We start from the raw sequence: 12,660 nt of genomic DNA on the forward strand, positions 1-12,660 counted from the left end.
CGTGACCCCAGTAACTTAAATCACGCTGAGTACCGGCTCCCTGGCTGGAGGCGGCAGCGCACAACTCCTAAAACACCAGGGGAAGCCATTCTCAAAGAATCCGAAGTGAAGTCGCCCCTTGGAGTGAAGCGGTGCTGTGGTCCTGACTCTGTCGGCCTTTGAGGTACCCACAACCCAGGGGAGGGGAGGGTCACCCCTGAGCTGGCTCTTGAATGAGGTGAGGAAGGGGAGAAAGGGCCTTCCTGACAAAGGGCATGTGACCAGGACAAATGTTGTAGAGGGGCTTGGCACGTTCCGTGGCTAGAGTGTAAGTGCCTGGGGACCAGGTGGGAGATGGGGAGGAAAAGGATGGAAATAGCTGTGAAGGGTCCCCAGCGCCTGGGCGCCTGGCAGGGAGTTTGGACTTTATCCTGGGCCAGGCATTTTAAATCTAAGTAGCATGCTGATGTACATGGTCAGGCCAGCACTGTGTTATAAGAAAATGTGAATTGGAATGCTGTCAAGAGGACACTGTGCTCTCACCAGACCCCACCGCTCCCTGTCGTCTGCCCCTACCCTCAGCTTCATCGGTATACACCACTTCCCCAGCCCCTGAAGCCTGTGGGTTTATGACCCTGTAAGGTCATGGGGTGCTGGTTCCAGATGGCACACCCAGGAACTGACAGAAAAGAGACATATCTGCCAGTGGCAGGAGGGTGTGTGAGAAATAAGCCCACTGACCCAATCAAAGGAGGGACGCAGAGACTTGGAGCACAGTGAAGGGAGGCTTTAAGCAACGTTCTTGCAAGAACGGGTATCTGATGGACAGGCATACTCGGGCAGTTACAGCAGGCAATTTATCTCCCAACATGCAAGTCCCTCCCCTGATTTCTCACTGGCTGAGTACTACAGAGGTGACAGCCTTACCTGGACATTGTCTATGCCCATGTAAGGCAAAAAGTAGTCTAATTGGAACAAATGTACATTTCCTGAGGTGACTTAAAGACTTTCAGTCCCGGGGCGCCTGGGTGGCTCGGTCGGTTAAGCGTCCGACTTCGGCTCAGGTCATGATCTCACGGTCCGTGGGTTCGAGCTCCGCATCGGGCTCTGTGCTGACAGCTCAGAGCCTGGAGCCTGTTTCAGATTCTGTGTCTCCCTCTCTCTCTGACCCTCCCCCGTTCATGCTCTGTCTGTCTCTGTCTCAAAAATAAATAAACGTTAAAAAAAAAAAAAATTAAAAAAAAAAAAGACTTTCAGTCCCTCCTTTGTTCTTCGGCACGTGCTCATTGCAGAGCCCATGAAAATAAGCCTCTGAGATGGAGGGGGAAAAAGAACCAGGAAGTGAAGTGCCTCCGGGTTTGGGACTCCACTGGGGGGAGAGGGGGAGGCGGTTTCATATATATTTCCAATAGGTTGTAAACCTACTGTTAACTAGACAGCACAGTTTTTGTTTGGAATTTCTGAAAATGGATTATCTCACTTACTCCTCACAGGTGTGACATCAGCCTCTAATCCTTCACACTGGATGATGTGGGGGCAGGGGTCAGGTGCTGCCCCGCCCCCCCCATCATCATCACTCTGTAATGACATGAGAGGCCCAGGCTCTCAAGGAAAGGCCGCCCCCTGGCCCCTAGCCAGGCCCTGGACACGAGGCACAGCGGTACTGTCTTCCTGTCCTTGCTTCAGATCAACACTGTCTGGGTCGCCTCTGTTTTAAAGATTGCCTCTTCCTCCCTGGCTCAGGATTTCATTCTCTTTGACTCTGTCCTCCCTCAGGGAAGCACTGGATGTTTTAGAGGGAGACCAGACCTCCCCCCATGAAGGGTCAGAGGTACACCAAGGCACTCAAACCACTAGCCCTCAGGCAGCCATATGCAGGTTCGAGGTACAGAAGGGCCGAGGTGGCAGCCAGTGTGCCTTGGAAGGGGGAAAGAATGCCATCTGGTGGCCATTTCTGAAACACAGAGGACTGGAATGCATTGTATTTTGTTCTGATTCTGTCCCAAGATCTTGAGCAAAGTAGAAAAAAGCCAGAGAGTAGTGGAGTACCTAAGGGCCACCAGTATCTAAGGGCCAGAGCGGAAACGACAAATTCAAAACATTCCCTCTTCTCTGGCCACAACTGACCTCCCCTCCGTTCCCCTGTCACGGATCCCCCTCCAATGTTATTCCTCTGTCTGAATGCCCCTCTCTCCCTCCAGGCAGGAACCTGCTCTTCCTCGGAGACCAGGCTCAAAGGTGATCTCTCCATGTTCCAGTGTAGCTAATGCCTTCCTCCTGTGCTCTCCTAAACATAGCCAAACCAGTCCTGCACTCCTGGCTGTGCGGGGTCACTCCTTGGCTCTGATATTGTCTCCCACACCGGGCGCAGTATTCTTCCTTGAGGAGTGCTAAGAAGCTTCTCATCCCTCGACTGGTGTCAGAGTGAGTCCTGTGGGTCAAATGCACGAGAGGTGTTCAGAGGAGTGAGATCCCAAGTTCTCATTGCTGTTCTCCCCCCTTTTTTTTTTAATTTTTTAAAATATTTATTTGTTTTTGAGAGACAGAGAGACATAGTGTGAGCAGGGGAGGGGCAGAGAGAGAGAGAGAGAGACAGAATCCAAAGCAGGCTCCAGGCCCTGAGCTGTCATCACAAAGCCTGACGTGGGGCTCGAACTTACAGACCGATCCGTGAGATCATGACCTGAGCTGAAGCTGGACACTTAACTGACAGAGCCACCCAGGTGCCCCTAGAGTTATTGAAAAGTAGACTTTGATTAATTGTAACAAACTCCAGCAAACTCTGGAGTAACCACTAAAGAGAGTTTGGGTGGTTTTTTTTTTTTAATATTTATTTTTGACAGACAGAACACAAGCAGGGGAGGGGCAGAGAGAGAGAGAGGGAGGCACAGAGTCTGATGCAGGCTCCAGGCTCTGAGCTGTCAGTACAGAATCCCATACGGGGCTTGAACTCACGAGCTGTGACATCATGACCTGAGCCAAAGTCAGACACTCAACCAACTGAGCCACCCATGCGCCCCTGGTGTTTTGTTTTGTTTTTTAATGTTTATTTATTTATTTTGAGAGAGGCAGAGATCATGAGCAGGGGAGGGGAAGAGAGAAAGTCCCAAGCAGGCTCTGCATGAAATCAAGAGTCAGATGCCTGACTCTGGCTGAGCCTCTCATGTGCCCCAAAAAGAGTTTTTTTCAAGAACTATAACTGATATATTAAGAGGAGAAAAGTAAAATTTTTTAAAATATTCAAAACCAGGGGCAGACCTAGGTGACTCAGTTGGTTAAGCATCTGATTTCGGGCCATGATCTCATAGTTTGTGAGTTTAAGCCCCACATCGGGCTCTCTGCTGTCAGCACGGAATCAGCTTCAGATCCTCTGTCCTCCCTGTCTCTGTGCCCCTCCCCCCCGCTCTCTCTTTCTCTTTCAAAAATAAACAAACATTAAAAAAATAAAATAAATTGGGAATGCAAGCTGGTGCAGTCACTCTGGAAAACAATATGGAGATTCCTCAAAAAACTAAAAATAGAACTACCATACGACCCAGCAATTGCACTACTGGGCATTTATCCACGGGATACAGGTGTGCTGTTTTGAAGGGACACATGCACCCCCATGTTTATAGCAGCATTATCAACAATAGCCAAAGTATGGAAAGAGCCCAAATGTCCATCGATGGATGAATGGATAAAGAAGATGTGATATACATATACAATGGAGTATTACTCGGCAATCAAAAAGAATGAAATCTTGCCATTTGCAACTACAGGGATGGAACTGGAGGGTATTATGCTAAATGAAATTAGTCAATCCGAGAAAGACAAAAATCATACGACTTCACTCATATGAGGACTTTAAGGGACAAAACAGATGAACATAAGGGAAGGGAAACAAAAAGAATATAAAAACAGGGAGGGGGACAAAACAGAAGAGACTCATAAATATGGAGAACAGAGGGTTACTGGAGGGAGTGTGGGAGCGGGGATGGGCTAAATGGGTAAGGGCCATTAAGGAATCTACTCCTGAAATCATTGTTGCACTAAATGCTAACTGATTTGGATGTAAATTTTAAAAACTTAAATTAAAAATTAATTAATTAATTAATTAATTAAATTAATTTAAATACTCAAAACCAGAAAAAGCAGAAAAGACAGGAAAGTTAAGAAAGAAAAGCAGGGACTCAAACAGGCAACTTGTACACTGACATTCAGAGCAGCATTATTTATGCACAATCACCAAATGCGGTGACAACCTTTACCACACAATAAATGTCCATCAACAGATAAATAGATAAACAAAATGTGGTATATCAGTGTAATGGATTATTATTCAGCCTTAAAAAGGAATTAAATTCTGATGCATGCTACATGAATGAAGCTCAAAAATATTATACTTTAGTATAGTATAGGGGCACCTGGCTGGCTTGGTGGAAGATGCAACTCTTGATCCAGGGTTGTAAGTTCAAGCCCCACATTGGGTGTGGAGATTATTTTAAAATAAAATCCTTTTTTTAAAAATCTTTATTTATTTTGAGGAGGGAAGGGACATAGAGAGAGAGGGAGAGAGAGAATCTTAAGCAGGCTCCACACTCAGTGTGGAGCCCAACACAGGGCTTGAACTCACAACCCTGAGATCATGACCTGAGCTGAAATCAAGAGTGGCATGACTGACTGATTCACCCAGGTAATGCTAAAAATAAAATCTTCAAAAAAGAAAAAAAAAAAATATATATATATATATAATATATATATATGTGTGTGTGTGTGTGTGTGTGTGTGTGTGTATATATACACACACATATATATATATACATACATATATATATATGTGTGTGTGTGTGTGTGTGTATATATATATATACACACACACATATATATATATATACATACATATATATATATATATGTATGTATATATATATATATGTATATAGCACTATGTGAAATAAACCAGACACAAAAGGACAAATATTATGATACCATTTTTATAAGGTAGGTAGAAGAGGCAAATTCATAGAGACAAAAAGTAGAATAGAGCTTCCCAGAGGCAATGATGAGGGGGAGTGGGGAGTTTTTGTTTACTGGGTACAGATTTTCTTTTGGGATTGTCAAAAGTTCTGGAAATAGATAATGGTGAAGGTCATACGACACTGTGAGTTTGCTTAATGCCACTGAACTGTATGCATAAAAATGGTTAAAATGGTAAATTTTATGTTATGTATATTTTACCACAGAAACAAGGAATAAAGAACAAGTACTATGAATGAAAATGTTACAAACATCGTAGGTATTAATCTAACTATATTTATAATCAATGTAGATGTGAATGGTCTAAATACACCAGTTAAAGAACAGAAACTGTCACAGTGGATTTAAAGAGACCCAATTATATGTTGTGTACAAGAAATCCACTTTAAATATGAAGACATGGACAGATTAAAGGTAAAAGGACAGGGGAGTTCCCCTCTACTTGCTAGATGGCATGCTGCCCAATTCATGAATTATTTAATAAAGTTGATGAGATATTTTAAAAAAAGTAAAAGGATAGAGAAAGACACACCATGCTTACACTACTCAAAAGAAAGCTGGAATTGCTACATTAATTCTAGACAAAGCAGACTTCGAACAGGAAGAATCAGAGATAAAGATGTCAATTCTCCAAGAGGATATAACAGTCCTTAAGCCGTATGCACGTAACAACAGAACATTAAAATACAAGAGACAAAAGCTGATGGAACTGAGCTGAGAAATAGACAGTTTCACTGGTATAGACTTCAGCTCTCTCTCTCTGTGGTGGACAGATCCATCAGGCAGAAAATCGTAAGTATATATCTGAACTGAACAGCACGATCAATCAGCTGGATCTAATTGACGTTTATGGACTACTTCATCCAACAACAACAGACTATACTTTCTTCTCAAATTCCCATGTAACATTCACCAAGATAGACCATACCTGGGCCATAAAACACGCTTCAGTGGGGCGCCTGGGTGGCTCAGTTGGTTGAGCGTCACTCTTGATTTCAGCTCAGATCATGATCTCAGGGTTTGTGAAATCCAGCCCCGTGTTGGGCTCATGCTGACAATGTATCACCTGCTTGGAATTCTCCCTCCCTCTCTCTCTGACCCTTCCTTTCTATCTCTCTCAAAATAAATAAATAAACTTAATAAAAAAAAAAAGCACTTCACTGGATTTGAAAGAATAGAAATCATACTAAGTCTGCTCTCAGACCACAATGAAATTAAACTAGAAATCAATAACAGAACAGTAACTGGAAGATCCCCAAATATTTGGACATATTAATATATATTATAACCATTATATGGATGTATTAATATAAAATGTATTAAACAGCATACTTCACAAATAACAAATGGGTCAAAAAAGTCTCAAAATTAAGTCTTAAAACTGTAAAATATTTTTAACTAAATGAAAATGCAATTTAATAGGAATTTGTGAGAGCAGTACCTAAAGGGAATTTTATAAAAAATAAAGAAACAGGGGTGCCTGGGTGGCTCAGTCGGTTAATGTGTGACTTTGGCTCAGGTTATGATCTCATAGTTCATGAGTTTGAGCCCCACATTGAGTGAGCACAAGCCCCAAGCCCCGCTTCTCTCTCTCTCTCCCCCTCTCTCTCTCTTCCCCTTCTCTCTGCCCCTCGCTCACTTGTGCCCTCTCTCTCTCTCTCAAAAAAAATAAAGATAAAAAATAAACAAATTCATAGCACTGAATGTGCATACAGTACTGATACATGCTACAATATAGATGAGCCTTGAAAACATACTAAGGGAAAAAACAGACACAGAGTCCATGCATTGCATGATTCCATTTATATGACACGACTGTCATACACAAATCCATAGAGACAAAGTAGATTAATGGCTGCCTGAGGCTGGGGAGCATTTCTCCTGGGGAGTAAATTTGGAGTCACTGCCAGGTGGATTTCTTTTTGGAGTAATGAAACGTTCTAAAATCGGGGGTGGGGCGTTTGGCTGGCTCAGTCTGCATACTCAAGAGTATGCAACTCTTGATCTCGGGGTTGTGAGTTCAAGCCCCACTTTGGGTGTAGAGACTACTTAAAAATAAAATCTTAAAAAATAAATAAAGTAAAATAGGGGGCGCCTGGCTGGTTCAGGTGATAGAGCATGTGACTCTTGATCTGGGGTCATGTGTTCAAGCCCCACATTGGCCGTAGAGATTACTAAAAAAAAAGAGAGAGAAACAAAAGTGTTCTAAAATTGATTGTGGTGGTGGTTGCACAATTCTGAGTATACTAAAAGCCATAAATTGTACAGGCTAAATGAGTGAATTGTACAGTATGTGAATTCTGTCTCAATATAGATGTTAACCAAAAACAGTAAATAGGAAAAAAAAAACTCTAAGTAATCTAAAAGGTGTGAGCAATTTTAAATGATTTTGAAATGCTAGATAGTAGAAACACAAACTAAATAGCAAAAACAACCAAAACAATTATTAAAACCATTCGCATCTAGGACTGACCTCCCCTTGAGTCACCATATTAATCAAACAGCCTTTGGTTCCACAGGGCATGATGGACTTGTGTGGTACGAGATTGCTATGGCCTGAATGTCTGTGTCCCCCAAAATCCATAGGTTGAAATCTTACCCCCATAAGGTGATGAAATTAGGAGGTGGGGCCTTTAGGGGTGATTGGGTCATAAGGGTGGAGTTCCCATGGATGGGATTAGTGCCTTATAAGAGACACCACCGAGCTCCCCAGTGCCTTCCTCCATGTGGGGACACAAAGACAGCTGTCTATGAACCAAGAAGCAGGCCCTCACCAAACACTGAATCTGCCTGCCCCATGAACTTGGACTTCCCAGCTTCCAGCACGGTGGGAGATACATTTCTGTTGTTTATAAACTATTCGGTCAACGCTATTTTGTTATAGCAGACAGAACGGACTGTGACAGAGGTCAAGTAGCATGAATGCAGCCATCCTAAGGCTGTCCCAACACACTGAAGGCTTCCAACCAAGGGGCACAGGAGAAAACTAGAGGTGCAGCCTTTTTCCTAGGGAAGAGTATGTGCACGGGAGGCCTACCCTGGATTGGGACCCTCACGTGTCTTAAAGATGCATGGAATTTCACATCAAAATCCTGCATGCCTCCCCGCCTCAGTCAACCACCCCTCCCCCAAATCCCATGTACCAATATGAGCCAGAGCACAGCAGCAGCTGCCTCCTGTGTAAGGGCCTGGGTGTCTGGGCTCTTCCAGTGTCCCCACCCCCACTGCTAACCTCACTCCTGGGTGGCCAGTCGAATTTGCTTTACCTGCCTGGCCCCTAAAGTAAATCCCTGTACCCCACCAAAGATTTCTAAGGAAGGGGCGCCTGGGTGGCTCAGTTGGTTAAATGTCCAACTCTTGATTTTGGCTCAGGTCACGACCTCCCATTTGTGAGTTCGGGTCCCAAGTCCAGATCCGCACTCCTGGCATGGAGGCTGCTTGGGATTCTTTCTCTCTGCCTCTCTCTCTGCCTCTTCCTCACTTGCGTTCTCTCTCTCTCTCTCTCTCTCAAAATAAATAAACTTAAAAAAAATTTTTAATTAAGAAAAAAACATTTCTAAGGGAAATGCCTGCTCCTTTGGTTTGGAAGAGAAAGAAAGAGGGGACCGATCATCTTTTTGCCTTTAAAAAACGTTCTTCAATTCTTGGCTAAATTTAAAATATGAATCATAAAAGCAAAGGCATGGTGGAGAGGGAGAGACAGGGGACAAAAACCCCTCTCTGGAGGGGAACAAAAAATCTAGATTTAGAAACTACTAGGTTTAGGAGCTGGGTTCCTCAAGCCAGGACATCAGAGAGTATTTAGGGGGTGCTTTGTGGTGACCGTTGGCCGTTATACTTTGGTTTCAGTTTTAAGCACATGGCTTTTAAAGGGACTTTCCCCAGCGGAGCAGGAAGAGCTAACAACTGGAACAGTCGCAGAACAAGGAGCAAACTTAGCTGAAAACAGCTGCTGCCTGCAAGCAATAAAGCGTGAGCGGCTGGAGTGTCGCACAGCTGCCAGCAGCTGGAACCAACCAGGTGACCGTCAGGTCAGAGCCTCAGGACTTTACGCACACCGAACCCTGAGGTTTGTGAAAGCACGATGTCTTCCGTAGGGCGGGGGAAAAGGAAATGAAAGCTAATATTAGGTTGAGCAGCTACTGGTGACACTAAAACTTCATGCCAAGTCAACGTGAAGAAAAATGCCCAAAGATGGCCTTTCTGGGGGAAGATAGAGGGATCACTGAGATGCAATCAGTCAGGCCCACCCTCCCCATCCCGAGATACAAATTACCACCCCCTCTTCCTGCCTTCAGTTAAAAATAAGGAAGGGGGTGCTTTTTTTAAAAAAAGATAGGACATTAAAAAGTAACAGGTGGTCGGGTGCCTGGGTGACTCAGTCGGTTAAGCATCCAACTTCAGCTCAGGGCATGATCTCACAGGTTTGTGAGTTTGAGTCCCACATCAGGCTCTCTGCTGTCAGCACAGAGCCCGCTTTGGATCCTCTGCCCCTCTCTCCCCCTGCCCCTCCCCTGCTCATTCTCTCTCTCTCTCTCCCTCTCTCTCTCAAAATAAATAAACATTAAAAAAAAGTAAAAGGTGGTAAAAATTTGTCCCCTCAGATGCCCAGGTCCTCTCTGCAAAGAAAATATAAGTTTCTTTTGTTTCCTTCCAGAGCTAGTTTATATATGTACAAGCAAAATATATCATTTTCCTCTTTTTTTTTTTTTTTTTTGTAAAAAAGGCAGCACATTAGAACACAGTTCAGACACTTGGCTTTTTCACTTCTCAGTATGCCTCAGAGACTGTTCCAGATCCTCACTGAGTTGATTTTCTAGTTTGTATAGTATTCCTTTGTGTGGTTATACCATCTTTTTTTTATTAATGTTGAGCCTCAAGGTTATTTCCAGCCTTTGCAACTACCAACAGCGCTGCAGTGAAAAACCCTGTATGTGTGTAATTTCCTATGTGTGCTCGGAAAGGTATGTTCCCAGAAGAGAAAATGCTGGGAATATTTTGCTAGTTTTTGCCAACTTTACCCTCCCATTTGCAATACAGGCCGGTGCACCAGGCATGAAATGAGGCGATGTCAACCCCACTGTTTTGAGAAACTGCACAGGTGAATGGACCCCAGGGCTGTGGGTTCCAGGCCCCCAAGGAAGGGTTGTGCCTTCCTTCCAAAGCTCTTCCTCTATTCCTTTATTATACAGAATCATCAAGTTCAGGATGGTCATTTTTTCAGTCTCTCTCCCCTGCTCTGTCCTGTGAGCCTCAAGAGCTAAGGCTGGGCCTTATACACCCTTGTACCTCTGACGTCTGGCCCAGAGTAGGTGATCAATAAATGCTTAGCAGATGAGTGAACAAATTAATAAATTGGGTTCCTAGATTCCACCTAGGAAAAAGAATTGGAAACTACAGAATAGGTACTACGGCTATAGCAACCTTAAAAGACTTGATTTCCTGCAATATTTGTGGGGGTATGGCGAGGGCGGGGGTGGGGGTGGGGTGGGTAGTGGCCCTTTTGCCTGTATTTCCCTAGAGAGATTAGCAATTAAATATTGAAAATGAAAAGAGCCTGTGCCTTGCAGGTCTCCAGAGTATCTTGACTCAGCCAGCAGGCACCCCCATCCTCTGGGCCCACACTGACCATAAGGCCAGAGTCCCAGGTGGTGGCTTTGTGGCACCACATTTTCATGAAATGCAGGGGTATTTCCAGAGCTGCAAAATGCCAGGCACTGTGCCCTGTGCGGTCTAAGCTCCACCCTGGTGGGATTTCAGAGTGTTGCCCCCGCTACCCATAGTGAATATTTATTGTTTCCGCTACTCCCTAGGACCCATCCCTCCTTATCCAGCAGAAGACATTGCTGCTGGCCCCTGACCTCAAACATGAGGAGCCAGCAAACAACCATACTGGCCTCATTAGAATGACTCTCGGGCTGTTGCAGGCCCCTCTATAGATAAAGGCTTGCTCCTTCTGGCTGGGCTTGGCTGGAGAGGAATGGGCAGGAGCTGCTACAGCCACTTTTTGCCATCCCACAGGGAGAGCTTGCTGAGAATACAGCCTAGAGCCAGGAAGCAAAACTAAATCATGAATGAATCAAGGTCCTGACATTTATATCCAGCCATGACTAACGTTAGATCCAGCCCCTGGAATTTTCACTTATGTGAGCCAATAAATTCCCATTTTTGCTTAAACCAATGCCTGCCAGGCTTCCAGTTATATGCAAGAAAGAGTCCTAAAATGTGGCCCCTCTAAGTATAGAGAACGGATCACATGAGAGACACTTTTTCACAAGGCTGCCAAAGCCCTGAGCATCTGGGGTCTGGGCATTTAAAAGAGGCCTCTTGCAAAGATTAAGAGAAAGGATTCCTGGAATACGTGGGTGGTACGGAGACACTAAGGAAAGCCATTAAGGGGCATTCTACACTACACTGAGACACAACAGATGTAGAAGACACAGAACAGGCCTGACAAAAGCCACGCCTACATCTAGGGCCTGTTAGCCTGGCCCAGGAGTAGGACTGGGGGGTGGTCACTCAACCCCTGCCACGGCGAAACATAATCATAAATGATTGTTATTGGGGTGCCTGGGTGGCTGTCAGTTGAGTGTCCGACTCTTGATTTCAGCTCAGGTCATTATCTAACAGTTTGTGAGTTTGAGCCCTTTGTCAGGCTCTGTGCCAGCAGTGGGAAGCCTGCTTGGGACTCTCTCTCCCTCCCTCTCTCTCTCTGCCCCTCCCCTGCTCTTGCTCTCTCTCTCTCTCTCACTCAAAACATATAAAATAAACTTAAAAAAATAAAATAAATGATCATTGTTGTTCTGTGTCACTATACAATAGATAACTGCACAATCTTCCTTCTCGTACCTCTTTTTCTTCCCCTATCCCCTGCCTTGGTTTATGCCAGTATCACTTCCTGGGATAAAGATATATTTGGTTTTTGTCTTGGATTCCTGGTACACAGTGGCTAGAACCGTTGGGATCTCTAAAGTAATGCGTGTCTTTTGTCTGCTGATGAACTGACGAGGGGCTGGGAGTTCCTAGAATGCTTCAGGATGGGGTTTGGAAATGTTCTGGGTTGGTGAGCACATTGAAGTACTCAGAGAGTGAGCACCCAGAGAGGGCAGAGAAGCTCCATGCCACCCCACCCGACCCCCTAAAACCTTGCCCTATGCCCCTCTTCCATCTGGCTGCTCCTGAGTTGTATCCTTTATAATAAACTGATAAATCTAAGTAAAGCGTTTCCCTGAGTTCTGTGAGCCATTCCAGTAAATTACTGAACCTGAACAGGGGGTTGTGGAAACCACCAATTTAAAGCCAGTTGGTCAGTCACCGTTGGGAACCCGGACTTGGAGTTGGCATCTGATGTGGGAGCATCTTGTGGGACACAGCCTCCTTACTGCCTCTCTAACTCCAGGTAGAGAGTATCAAAATTGAATTGAAGTGGTTACTGAGAGGAAAAACCCACACACACTGGGTGTCAGAAGTATTGTGAGTAGAAGCAGTTCAGACCTCCCTGACTCCCAAACCAGAAAACCCCTCTCACTGCCCACCTTCCCACTAGCCCTGCTCAATCACTTGACAAGTGTTGTGTATTGGGTATTTTATTTTATTTTATTTTATTTTATTTTATTTTATTTTTTGAGAGGGGGCCAAAGTGAGTAAGGAGCAGAGAGAGAG

The 12,660-nt window shown here is 44.6% G+C and overlaps 1 long non-coding RNA gene across 1 annotated transcript in view; it reads right to left on the reverse strand.

Moving 5' to 3' along the window:
• Positions 1-1,174: 1,174 nt before the first annotated feature.
• Positions 1,175-12,660, reverse strand: part of LOC122216263 — a 30,690-nt gene continuing 19,204 nt past the window's right edge. Inside the window, exon 3 of the long non-coding RNA XR_006200803.1 lies at positions 1,175-2,410. This is a non-coding gene — a long non-coding RNA (uncharacterized LOC122216263). The remainder of the gene's footprint in view (positions 2,411-12,660) is intronic.

The sequence above is a fragment of the Panthera leo genome, chromosome A3 (genome assembly GCF_018350215.1).
Source record: "Panthera leo isolate Ple1 chromosome A3, P.leo_Ple1_pat1.1, whole genome shotgun sequence".
NCBI classification, from domain to species: Eukaryota; Metazoa; Chordata; class Mammalia; order Carnivora; family Felidae; genus Panthera; species Panthera leo.